The sequence below is a fragment of the Hemitrygon akajei genome, chromosome 11 (genome assembly GCF_048418815.1).
Source record: "Hemitrygon akajei chromosome 11, sHemAka1.3, whole genome shotgun sequence".
Classification (NCBI taxonomy): domain Eukaryota; kingdom Metazoa; phylum Chordata; class Chondrichthyes; order Myliobatiformes; family Dasyatidae; genus Hemitrygon; species Hemitrygon akajei.
Window position 1 is genome coordinate 23,088,764 of NC_133134.1, and position 13,497 is coordinate 23,102,260.

Sequence of the window (13,497 nt, forward strand, 5' to 3'; positions counted from 1 at the left end):
GCACTTACTAATTTTATGAGTATAGGTTGGTTAATTTGCATTTGTGATCAATTGCTTTCAAGAGATTTGATGCATTAGTTTCTAAGCAATTCCTTTAGCAACTCTGCCTAAAATGGTGTGTGTGTGTGTGTGTGTGTGTGTGTGTGTGTGTGTGTGTGTGTGTGTGTGTGTGTGTGTGTGTGTGTGTGTATGTGTGTGTGTGTGTGTGCGCGCGCGCGCTTCTCTGTCTGTTTTTGGTGGAAAAGGGTTGGTGCCAACCATTAAGGCTCGGCATCTCCTGCAAGTGACATAGAGCACTATTAGAAAAGTACCTGCTTCTCATTAATCATCAGTTGCAAAGAATAACCAGCAATATTTTAGGTGCAAATTGCCCTTCTGTCTTCTTGTACTGAGCCAATATGAGAAACAGAAAAAGGAATGGGAGGGAAAATATATTGCAGTGGAAAGTATATTTAAGATCCACAGCAGAAAAGCAAAGAGCTTATCTAAATTCCACATCAAGACCCAGTTTCACCAGAGAAAGGAGAGCAGCCTATGGTAGTCAATTTCACTGCAGCAGTTAGCAAATAACATGGTTGGGGAGGGGAAGAGCTGCAAAGGGATTAGTGGGGTATCAGCACTTTCTCTCTGTAACATGTCTTTTTACTGCAGTGTCTGCAAGAACAATTCATTACATAGAATAACGCAGATAACTGAATGTTGAAGCATAAATGTATGCAGGTGAAAGAGACAGGCAATAAGTGAATCAAATAAGGCTTCCTGTCTCCTATCCTCCTAAAGACAATTATTTTAAAAAATTGTTTTATCTTTTCACTTGTCAGAATTAGAGCATTACTGGCAAGGCCAGTAGTGATTATCTAATTGTTTGTACGAAGCTGATGTTGAGCAGCAGTTTTTCTGGTGAAGGTTCTCCCAGTGTGATTAGGAGGGCAGTCCAATGATTTAGACCCAATACCAATTATTCAGGATGGTGTGTGAATTTAAGGAGAAGATGTGCATGCTGGTTTTCTGATATGCTTGAAAATTTTGTCCTTTATATCAAAGGTTGCAGATTTTGGAGAAGTATGGGGTAAGCATCTTGTAGAAGGTACATCATACAGCCTTTGTTGTATTACAACAAGAAGTAGAAAGGCACATCAGATGCTGCTTTCATTTTATGTGTCATGTCCATACAGAGGGCAGTGTGCATGCACATTGAACACCAAAGCAGATGTGAAACAGGTTGAGATCTGCTTCAGTCTTGAGTCTTGTTCATTCCGTCTGGTGAAGATACTCCCATAAACAATGGGATAAAACCATAAGACTATAAGCAAAGGGTATTAGTTCTAGGATCAAGACCAGCAATGATGAAGGAATTGCAATATATTTCTCAGTCAGGTGGCATACTGAAGGACCCCACTCCTTCTGGCTCTTGCAGGGATTTGTGAAGCATCCATCTTCTTCCAGGAAGGCTTTTCTTTCAATTTTAATTGTTTCTGAATACCACCACTAATGTCATACGGCACCTCCTGGAATCACCTTTCAATCTCCAAACATCATTCCCTATGGATTCACATCAGTATTCTCCCCAATTTCCACATTTATAAAATCTTTTCTTCACCTAATGTCCCGTCTTCTCCACATCTTTCCCCAACTATTTCCATCTCCAACCACATCCCATCCAATTAGTTCTCCTGTACAATTACTCTACTATCTTTATTTTTGCCCATTGTGGAAGATTGAGACCTTGGTGCAAGTTTTACATACAATACCTACTTTACCATGTATGATGCTTTTGGATATTTAAGTGTCTCACACAAAACTAGTGGTGTCCCCCTCACAGCACAAGAGGTTTAAGTTGCATTTTAATGTATATTACAATTGCTAGCCCACTGTCTCTTTAATGCCCATGTTTTGAGAATGCATAATTGAAATAAGTGCAGGATCAGATGATGCTATATGTTTAGTAATAACCTCTAATGGCTGAAATATAGATCAAATCAAGCCTGAAATGAATGCTGTTTGAATCCAATTTCTGAAAGTATGCTGCATAAATGTTTCTCTGGTTTGGTAAATACTTCATATGTTTCAAAATGACAAGTATGAAAAATATAATATTCATAATATTGTAAAATAAAGTGTGTTTATCTAAGGCAGCAGTTCAGGTACTGTACATTTTTAGGGAAATATGACTGAAACTTTCTTATTTATCTAAATTGCTAGATCTGATTTAGGAGCGTTTAATGTCTCCAGGTATTTAATACTCTCAGTACATCCAATGGAATCTGATCAATATAAATGAATGAAGTAGCTAATTTCCAACATGAAAGTCTCTCCAGACTAACAAAATTATTCTTACTTTAATTTTAAGTCTTAGTGTTGATTTTGTTTAGATTAAATAAGAATTGCAAATTCAGTTAGGCAATTGTTTAAGTAAATAGATTTCTGACTGTAAGAACTGACTGAATGAACTACATAAGGATTGCTTTTAATATTAAAGTATGGGATTTATTTAGTTCCTGATTGTTTCCCATTAGTTGTAGTACAGCACATAACTTTTTGATGAACTTAAATCAAATGCTATTTACATAGACTAAACAGTGCTCTATTTCTTTTATTACAAGATAATGCCATATAGAGGAGATGGATATTCTCTACAAAATATCAAAAAATTGTAGATGCTCGACGCCTAAAATAATAAAAACAGAAACTGCTGGAAACACTCAGCAGGTCAGGTAGCATCTGTGGAAAGAGAAACAGTTAATATTTCAAATCTAAGACTGTCATCATAACTGAGAGAGAGAATTTTTTTTATTGTAGCAGAGAAAGTGGGATAAGAATGGGTAAATAAAGGGCAATATATAAGATAGGGCAAGATAACATGAGCTAATGCAGTAGTTTGAATCAGATTACGCTTTGTTGTCTATGCAATACTTGCTAATAGCAGGCTTTGGGATATACCCAGCAGGCCTGGCTATACCAGCAGAAAGAGAAAAAACTGCCAAAATCACAAATGGATGACTGGAAGAAATAACCAAATCTGACACCGAAAGAAAAACAATGTTTACCTAATTTGGAGAATTTAATACTGAGTCCAGAAGGCTACAACATGCCCAGACAGAAGATGAGGTGTTCTTTCTCCGTAAATCTCGTTGTGTCTGTGTAGGAGATCACAAACAGTGAGGTCAGAGGGGATAATGGGAGGAGAAGTTAATGAAGCAAGCAGCCAAAGCTCAGAGCAGAGGAGAACAGCAAGTCACTGCTTCATCTGTTTGGGTCCCTGGCTGGTGGGAAAGGATGCCATGCAAAGATAGATTTCACAGTTGCTTGTCCACTGTAGTTTATTGCAGTAGTGATGTACAAAAGAACTGAGTTTCATGTATAAATAGCATGTGAAGCACTTCCTCATATTGACAGATCAATGGAGGATTATTGCTTTTCAAGCGCAAGTCCAATTCATTTCACATGGGGGAGATTAGTAGCCGTACGTCCCCTTCCACTGCACCACTTTGAAACTAATGTGCAGCTACGTAGTGATATAGAGCATCCACAGCCTTTGCTCCTCAATAGCAAGCAATTCACCATCAGCCTTCAATCATTTGTATTTAATCATTTGAGTTTTTGGACATTAATAATGAAAGTTAATGCACTGAAAGTCATTGTCTTGATTTTTGTGCAGTTTGGCTTACGGTTCATTGCCTTAGAATGTTATTGGTCATTGAGTTGTTGACTAGTTACAAATCTAAGATCAGCACTTAACAAACAATAACAATTTAATGTAAGGTGTCATCAATAACGATACACTTGTATGAGATATCAGCCATAGTTGTTTGCACCCCCATGCATTTAGGTACCATTGACTCAGTTAAATACATGACTGGCAACCAATATTCTGCTGTGTGTTTAGCACTAGTAACCAAAAATTAATTATATCCCTTGTACTTTTAATATTAAGTTATGCCAAAACCTATCAGAGATAACAATTCAAGTAGAATCCCATTTACAACAACTAGAATTTACATTTATATAGCATCAGTAATATGATATAATATTGTAATGTGCTTCACAAAAGTGTTATTAAATTTGACAATGAACTGTTGATGGTGATGTCAGAATAGATGACCAAAAGTTTGTATGCTGCTGTCAGATTTCAGAAGCCTGGAGCAGCCACTTACATAGACTTTAAAAAGACCATTGTAGGGTATCAGCAAACAAGTAACAGAATAAAATATCTTACAAGAAGCAGAGAGACACTGTGGTACTTCTCCTGGAATCACAAAGTAACTATAAGCCACTGTAGGCCTGCTTGCCTTCCCTCTTCCTTGACCTCATTCTCCATACAAGATTCGCTAGAGGGCAGGTTAGGAAGTCACTACCATCAAATGTTCCTCTTTTTGCCCACAAATGTATCATTCGTTGGGTACAGCTGAAGTATTCAGACCACTGGTCAAACTTTACAGAGAAGAGATTAATTTCAGTGCTTCTTGCAATTTTGTTGATGAAAATGCAAATATGATTCTAAGGTAAGATCATTCACCTGTAAATATACTGTACGTCTATTTCTCTCAGCTGAGACACTACAATCCTTCTGGAGAAAATAGTAACTGGAAGTTGCATCTTTCAAATTAGGGATATTTTAAACTTCCTTCCCGCTGCCGATAATGCTTACTTCGTTTGCAATCTCTCCTTACCTCCTTACCAAAATGGTTTATTCTGGATAATTTGGAGATCTAGAAATTATCCAGAAACAGACTGTTTATTACAAGTTTTCATTCCGACATTCTGCAAAGTTTCAATGCATTACCATGCCTCTCTAACCAAACTGATTTTTGTCTTTGCTTTTTGTGAAGTTGTTGCTTTTAATTTTAGTGAGTGAAAATGGTTAGTTTGGAATTGGTGCTAAAAGCTGACAACATAATCACTAGTGATGTAGCAGAATGTAGAAACGCTTGAAGTGAAATTATAACAGATGTAGGAATCTTGATCTTTGTTAGGAACAAGCAACTCAATTCAAGCAAAGACAGGAAACATATAATTGATGCTTCTAGACTCTTCAAATATGTCCATGTTCATAACTATACCGTAGCCAGAGCTAAAAATTTCACAGTTCTTAAGAATATAACAAATAGAAGCAGGAAGCTATTTGGACCTTGAGCTTACTCTGCCATCCAATAAAATCATAACCAATCTTTCATCTCAGAAGCCATATCCCTTGATTCTTTTACCATTTAAAAAATCTATCTCAGGCTTGAAAATACCCAGTGACAGAGACTCTACAACCTTCTTTGATAGAGAATTCCAAAGATTAATGATCCTCTGGCTGAAGAAATTTCTCCTCATTTGTGACCTGAATGGATTTTCCCGTGACCCTTGGTTCTTGAAATCTTAGCAAGAGGAAATATCATCGCTGAACCTACTCTGTCAAACTCCTCAAGAACTTAGTATGATATAACAGGATCATCTCCCATTCTTCTAAACTCAAGGGAGCCCTAGCCTAGTCTGCATAATCTCTCATCATATGACTAACATGCCCTTGTACAAATCAATCGAGTGAACTGACATTACATACACAATATTGTAAGTATACTTTTTCTGTAGATGTGGAAACTACAACTGTACACAATATTCCAAAGCAACACTTTTAAAATTCTAGATATATGAATTCCATATATTCAAGATATGATCTCCTATATAACTGGAACAAAACAATTGCACATGTTCAAATCTTCTTGCAATAAAGAACAGCATAATTCTTGCCTTCCTAAATGCTACATGTTTATTTGGAATGACTCATGTACAAGGACACTCAAGTCTCTCTCTGATATTCACTGGTCACCTATATTTGACTTATCCATCTTTTGTTTTGCACTTTTATTAATTTTAATGTATTACATTTCAAGTTAATGGAAGAATCAGGGTTTCTGCAGCCATTAGATTATGACAAACAGCAGTTTCCTCGATCACCAGCTGAAACTAATGTGTACCTTCACACTTCCACTCCCCATGGCAAATTGGATTCTTAAATCAATCTGGGCATCCTGGAATTATTCATTTTGTACATTTTGCCTCACTAAGTAATATTATTGTTGCAGTCACAGTGGTGGACGAAGCCTCTCTTGATAACTTCTCTGCACCACTGTAGTTAGGCAAGAATTGTTGGAAGATGTTTATAGCTTGTCTTTGGTACTGAATGATGATGAATCAGGAACTGAGGGATGTGCTAAGCACATTAGCTGAGTAACCAACTGGAAAAACTAGACTACAGTGCATAGTGATGGGCAGAAGAAATCCCTCTGCAGTAAATTGGAAATTTAAAAAAACACATAGAAAAGGTACAGTAAATAAGTAAGATCTGAATTAGGTTAACATTTTAGATCCTGAAATTGTAAGCTATCATCTCAGATGATAGCCATGTACTTTCTTTTACTTCCATTTTTTCCCCAAATTGCAGAGTAATTTTATATTAACATGCAAACCAGACTTTGGGTAAAGGTGAAACTCAAAACCATTGCAACGCCCATATAAACAGCTACAGAAGTGAATACATGCTTCCAGTGCTTTTTTAAAATCAATGTTTTCCCAGACCACTTCTTTTAGAGTGTTACTGTGAAGTACCCAAAAGAAGATCAAGATAAACTTGTTTGCCCAACATGTGCATAAAATTCAGGAAGAATTGCTTGCCAATATGACATATCTATTTTACATAATTTCACAAAGTTATGTCTCTCAGTTTGGAAGGGCACTTGTAGTGAGCTAATGGACTACAGGCTTTCTGAATGAAGCTATTACTTATACTTTTGAATGTTGGAAATTTGAAACTAAATACATTAGAGGGCAAATTTACTGGGAATTATTTCAATGAAGAGGTGTGAGTGATGAGGAGACGTGGTGCCTTGATTGAATTAAAAGATTACAGTGGGAACAGTAGGGTGATACTTAATTGGAGAGGGAAGTGGCTACAAATGATGACAGATGGAGAGCTTAAATTCAATTAATTAAGCAACTGAAACTATCTCAGTTAATGGTAACCATGAAACCGTTGGATTACATTTGTGTCCTTCAGAGAAAGAAATCTGCTGCCGTTACCCATTTTGACCTTTTGCTAACTCAGTAATGTCATTAACTCTGAAGAGGTCCGGCCAGCCATATGGTGTCAAACTGCTAAGTTACAGTAGAAGAAAATAGACTGGTCATGTTGTTCTGACTTAAGCACCAACAACTGTCTCCAGATTTGGATACCAGCTAAGTTGAACGTACCAAGTTTTCCTTGTGAACATCTGGTACTGCTGTCTAAATTGAGAAAACTGACCTACAGACTAGCCACCCTCCAGAAGGAAGTAGTTTGCTCAACTGGCATATCACTGATCCGCCCAAAACATTCACTCCCTCTGCAGCTGGCACACCTTGGTTGCAATGTAATACTATATGCACAAATGCACCGCAAGGACAGTGGGTTCCGGTTAATTGGGCCACCAGTTAATCAGTGCAGCTAAAATTTGGGACAACTCTTAAAGAACAAAAAAAAATTGATAAAATACCCAGAATTCTCTTTGTTTATTTGGGTCACTATGCTACTTAATTAGACAGGAGACTGTTGGCAAACAGTTTCTAATTATCGTCAGTTACATGCACTTGCAAGGCCATTAAGCACTACACTATGCTTATGGCTAACAGTCGCTTTTTGAAAAATCACTGTGTTCAAAAAGCAGTGATTTTTGTCATTGATAGTTGGTGAGACGTAAGCAGTAAGACAATTCAGAACTGTTTTGCACACTGCAATTTCAAGCATTCAGGCTTGGAGATGCTTGAAAGAGCCATGAGTGAAAATGAAACCACTTTACTACTTCAACAAGTTAGGAATTATGATGAATTTGAAGGTATCAATAATTATCTTGAATGTTGCAATGGAAATGAATTATTGAAAGGTGCAATTGTTGAAAGCGTTGTGTGAAGGCAGTCCATTATCTGCACCAGGTGTCTGTGCTGATTTTTGTTCATTTACGGTCAATCAAAAGAACAGAGAAGTGTACACTGAATGAATTCCCCAAAGATAACTATTAGGAACCAATACACAGTTTTATAGTACTGTTGTAATATTGGTAGTGTTCTCATTTGTTCTGCATTTCATTTAAGTACTTAATTTGTTACTCAATTAAACGTTAGTTTGTCTTTTATATAACTCTTAACTATTTTCAGGAAACTTTGGCTAATTGGAGCAGCCACTTAATTGGCCCAAAATGTACCGGTCCCAATGTGTCCCAGTTAACCAGAATCTACTGTACTTGCCTCTGGCTGAAGCTCCCCATGCTGATTAAAGAGGCAAAAATAGTGGAAGCCTGGGAAGAAGCAAGGCATAGTGCTGACATGGAACATTTATCCCTTCTACATTAATAGACTTTTATCTTAAAACTCCCTTTTGAACAGCAAGTGAGGGACATTCACCAGGAAGATTGCAGTGGTTCAATATCACTTCCCCAATGACAAGGAGGGACGTGCAATAAATGCTGGTGTTTCCAGTGAAGCCTATGTCTTGTAAATATATAAAATATATTTTAAGAGTGATATAAAACATATGAATAATTCTCACAGGATTCTCCTAATATCCCAATGTATGTACCTAGCAGAAGGCCAAGAGAAACTGTGAGGATGACATCTTTTAGCTGATTATTTCACTTCCCTGATCTCTTGGCGATATTGTGGAAATTCAGATTTGTTTTACTTTCATTCATAATACCGTCTATACTCCTGAGTCAAAGACCACTTCCCAACTCCCCTCTAATAAAGTAATTCACACTAAATTCTTAATGATTAAACACACATAAAACAAATAGGTTTTTTTGGATAAGTAATGCAAGGATTTTGTTTTTAGTATGTTGTATACATATTGTTAGAAGATACATTGCACTGCCTTCCTGTGGAAGGAGACAATAGATAACTCTGGGAAAAACATAGACATCTACAAACAAGGTTTACACCATAAATTGAGTAATGTGCTATTCTTATCCATATATAAACAAATACTGAAAGCTAATGTGTTTCAAACTGTTCTATATTTCATTTATTCTTGTAACATTGCAAATTATATTTAAGAAATAGATAAAGCAGCAAAATAGGTCTGAATTTAAATGATCTATTTACAATCCTAGACACCAAATGGTGAATAAATAAATTACGGTTTTCTCAACCCTGTGAATTATTGACATCTTTCCACCTTTTTTGGAAATGGGACTTGTGCCACACATTAATCAAAAGTGTGAGTTTAGTATAACAGTGCATAGTGTGGATTTCCAGCCAAACTCAAATCTCTATGATATTGGTGATGAATTCTGGTGTTAATGGCTTTGGAGTGTATTATATTAGAGTGAGAGATGAGTTTATTGTGCTTCCTGCTGAGTAAAAACTATGTATTTTGTCAAATGCCCAATGTTTATTTCGTAGGTATCATCCATAATGAAAGAATTCAGCTTTCTCAAGAATACCCATTTCTCCAGAAGTACTCTTTTATTACTATTTTTAAACAGAATCACAGAAGAGAATTATAACTGCCCAGCCACTTAAACACTGTGGCTACTAGAGCAGGTTAGAAGCTGAGTATCCTCCAGAAGAATCTCATCTCCCAAAACCCAAAAACCTTTTCACCACCTATAAGGCACAGATCAGGAACATGCTGGAAAAATCATCATTTAGCTGGATGAATGCATCAAAAGTTTTCGGACAGCTCAACACCTCCCATGGCAAAGCAATCCATTTGTTTTACACCGTCAATCACCCTAAATATTGATTTCTTCTGCCCACAGCTATCAATAGCTATAGTATAGTGCATATCACCAGTACAGTTACTCATTCTCATCAATGCCATCTCCCGAGCCACTACCACTAGGAAGGACAGGAGTAGCAGCCACATGGGAACATCACTGCCTTTAGTTTCCTTTCCAACTCTCACAGCATCCTAATGTGGAAATAGTTTGCCAATCTTTTCACATTACTGGATCTAAATCCTGGAACTTACAGCCAAGCAGTGCTGTGCATCTGCGAGGGACTGTATGCAGTTCAAGAAGATGGCTCCTCACCATCTTCTCAAGAGCAAATAGGTAGAGCAATAAATTCTGCCAATGCTGCCAATACCCAGATCTCTAGCAGCACAGGAAGACATTTTCATCACTGTGTCCGATCCCTGGAAGAGTTACAAAAATTTGTGCTGGTGTATTTTTCTTTCTACATAATCTTTTATATTATTCCCTCTTCTCATATATGAAAAGAGTGGCACCTGCCACCCCTAAGGAGATGAGAAGTAAGATGATGTGATGTTATAATGAAATGTTACCTCTTGAGGGTCTCAACTATCTGCCATTTTCTTTAATTCATCGATAGCATGTTGGGAACGCAGCAAAATTTCCTCAAAGAATTGACCTGGTACAGCCACCTCTAATCAAAATGATACTTAACTTCAAATGACCAGATCTGGGTTCCTATTAAAGAGAGATTGAACTTCCATGGGAAATCTTCAGTATACCCATTGAAATAATTTAAAAAAAAAACAACTTGATGAGTTTCTATGAAAGCTAACCTCTTTGAACTCAAGCACTCAACCTGGTATTTGTAACAAAAGCAGAATGCTGGAAGAGCTGAGCAAGTCAAGCAATGTTTGTAGTGGCAAAAGGTGTAAAACAATAATTCAGGCTGAGACCCTGCATCAGGGTACGTATGTGAGCATCCCTCAGACTCTCTTCCTCAGCATCCCATGCATAATCTTAACACTAACAGCACTGCCTGACAGCTGAGGCTGTTGTTAACTCTTGCTGTGAGGATGAATCATTGCAGAAAATCCTGCCTGTTAATGCCTTTGAGATAATTGGTGCAATTTGCCAGATCCATCCCAAGCCTCTGGCTGCGCAGATTTGTCAATAAAAAAAGCTTCTTTTGTAAAGATAGGACTCACTTGTTTCCTCCCAGTCTGTGGAGTGCTTCGGGCAATTGGAGCCATGATGCATTTTGCCCTCTGTTGCATGAGACCCTTGGTCCCTCAATGACATTCACTGTGCAACAGAAGAATGGCACATGACCAACTCACCATTTTTAATGTATTGTATCTGCATTTTCCTTCTTTAAATTTGGATTTTACTGATAGAGATTTGTACAGTTATCAGGTTTAGTTGTGTTACTAAACACAGCTTGATTTTTCAGCGCCAACTGAGGAGGCTCCAAATAATGAGCATAACAGTATAACAGAAGTTGTAACAGACAATCCATTTTTCACATGTTCCATTATAAATGGATAATAAACCAGCAGTCAGTTTGAAAAAAGGATAAGTTAAATATGGAAGAATATTTTACAACATGGTAAGACAGGTAACAGAAATTTTGAATATAGGTTCAGAACAGTTAATATTTTCTGATATGAAGTTGCTAGCGTACGGTATGAGTCAATTTCCTCAGGCTGTTACCAAGCACTCTCTGCTATCATTAAGCTATTCTCTTTTCTTATGACATTTGTTTAAATAGAAAGGCTAATGAATAAAGAAACATATTCTGACCTTCAGACTGTGATTCTGATCTGAACAATTTTCTAGGAATCAATCAAGTGGTTTACAACATCCTTGGGCAACCACCACTTCCTGCCCATTAATATGTCACCATTCTTAGTGTAAAATCAATCATTAGTATGTCAATGAGATCTGGGAATTAGAAAAGCCCAAACTTGATATCTAGACCAGCTGATAAGTTGCCAACTCATCTTACTATCCACCTACCAAAACCAGGCTGGAGTTAAAATCAGGGCATTAAATTTAACATACTATATTAGATCTATGCTTGCTATTCCTGATTAATCCATGTGCTTGTAAGGCCTCCTAATTTTATCATGATTTATGAACTCTAAATTTATACATAGTTGATATTAGACCAGTCTATAATTAACCTGCTTTTCTTTCTCCTCAAACACTTTTTAAGGATATCAGCTACTTTACAGTCCAAAAGCACAACTGCTTACTTAAGGATTGAAATATGGTGGTGGGTCCCTCCCATTTCTTAAAAATAAATATGAGATGAGGAAATATTCCACAGGGCAGAAATAGCAGCATCTATGAAAAGCAACACATAAACTGCAAGCCAGTAATCTTTAACAAGAAACGAAAAAGTCTTCATGGGTGTTAGGAAAGTAGAGAGATAGAGAAGGATAGGAGGTGTAAAGGAGAACTTGTTATCTACAATAACTGTAACTCAAAAATGATAAGATAAATATCAGAGGCATTAGAGGCAGTTTGGAAATAAATGGGAGCAGAAGTAACACTATAAAATCATTGAACTCAGTCTTGATTCCTGGACATTGTTAAGTGCCTGATTTAAGGATGAGATACTGAGAGCAGGAGGCAGTGGGCAGAAGTTCAAGGATGAGCTAATTGATATCATTCAAAGCTCAATGCACACTAGAGGAACCTGGACACTTAACGATCATGAGTTCAATTCTTTGTTCAGGAGCAATATTGTTTACAATTATTTCATATCATTGTAAATATACTCCTCAAAGCTTCTCAGATCCATTTTCATTTGTAGATATATAAAAGGGTTAAAAATCCATAAAGCTTCTCATCTTAACAATAGCCTTAACAAGAAACCATCAGAGCCCTGAAATAAATTATTTAGACAGATTCCTTCAGTCCCTTTCTCCATTTTTTTGGCAGCTTGCCTAGCCTGCTGGTAAAGATTACAGAGAACATCGCTGAAGGGTGAATATCTCTACCATACATTCACCCTCCTTGGCGAGTCGTCAGGGAGTCATCTCAACCTCTCAATTTATCTGTCGCTTTATTATTTAGTTCCAAAATATTTTGGCTGAAATAATTGTGATGCATATGAAACATGTATTATTACAGTGGCATGTGAGGCGTAACCTTGCAAATTTCACTCAGGAACAATATGTGGTGAATTTTGTGTGCACTTAAGACTATAACATATAGGAGCAGAATTAGGCCATTCAATCAACTGAGTCTGCTCCATCATTCTATCAGTCCCTCTCAACCCATTTTTCTGCCTTCTGCCTTTGACAGCTTTTCTAATCAAGAAGCTATCAGCTTCCACTTTAAATAAAGAGAGTGACTGGGCTTTCCCAGCTGTCTGAGGCAATGAATTCCACAGATTCACCACCATCTAGCTGAAAACATTCCTCCTTATCTCTGTTATAAAGGGATGTCCTTTTATTCTGAGGCTGTCCTTTCTGGCCCTAGACTCTCCGAATGCTAGAAATATCCTTTCCATGTCTGCTCTATCAAGGCCTTTCAATATTCAGTACATTTCAATGAAATCCCTCTTCATTCTTCTATAACTCCACAGCGATTACAGGCCCAAAGCCATCAAATGTTCCATGTATGTTAACCCTTTCATTCCTGGAATCTTTCTCATAAATCGCCTCTTGATTCTCTCCAATGGCAGTACATACATTCATGGGTATGGGACCAAAACTGCTCATAATATGCCAAATGTGGTTTGACTATGGCCTTATAAAACCTCAAGCATTACATC

The 13,497-nt window shown here is 37.1% G+C and overlaps 1 protein-coding gene across 4 annotated transcripts in view; it reads right to left on the bottom strand.

Annotated features, from left to right (window-relative positions):
* rhbdl1 (rhomboid, veinlet-like 1 (Drosophila)) overlaps window positions 1-13,497 on the bottom strand; it is a 295,879-nt gene that overhangs the window by 111,182 nt on the left and 171,200 nt on the right. Inside the window, exon 1 of one of the 4 annotated variants that reach the window (XM_073060405.1) lies at window positions 11,514-11,622. The exons of the other annotated variants lie outside the window; for them this stretch is intronic. The gene's annotated coding sequence lies outside the window, so the exon portion shown is untranslated. Of the gene's footprint in view, window positions 1-11,513; window positions 11,623-13,497 lie in introns of those variants that run through there. 4 annotated transcript variants of the gene reach the window in all.